Here is a 429-nt window from a genome sequence, read left to right as displayed (position 1 = left end):
ATTTTATTATTATTGCATATTTTTGAGTTGAAAATCCGAGGAGGATATACTTTTATTTGGCAGGCAATTCACCCCCCTCTTGTCGGCCCCGCTGCATCAACAATTTCAAGATCTACAACTTTTCTTCAGGTTCAACAGAGAGAAATAGTTGTATACCCATGCTAAAAGGCACAACAGTGCCTCCCATCCTTGGCTGCGTCACACCCTCCGTCTAGACTACAAACCAAAATTTGAACTATAATAACTTTCAGCTTGATTAAAGACATGACTCGTCCCCTCGGGGCGGTGCGATGGTTAAGGCATGGGGTGTTACCACATGAGGTCTTGGGGTCGAAACTCAACGTGACCGAGCATGACCTTCCCTATGTCTTGGCCATTTGCACTAATGGCTAGTAGTCACCCGTGTCTTGACAAAATGCTACACCCATA

This window comes from Zingiber officinale, chromosome 4B (assembly GCF_018446385.1).
Source record: "Zingiber officinale cultivar Zhangliang chromosome 4B, Zo_v1.1, whole genome shotgun sequence".
Classification (NCBI taxonomy): Eukaryota; Viridiplantae; Streptophyta; class Magnoliopsida; order Zingiberales; family Zingiberaceae; genus Zingiber; species Zingiber officinale.
Note: the sequence above shows the minus strand (reverse complement) of the source record.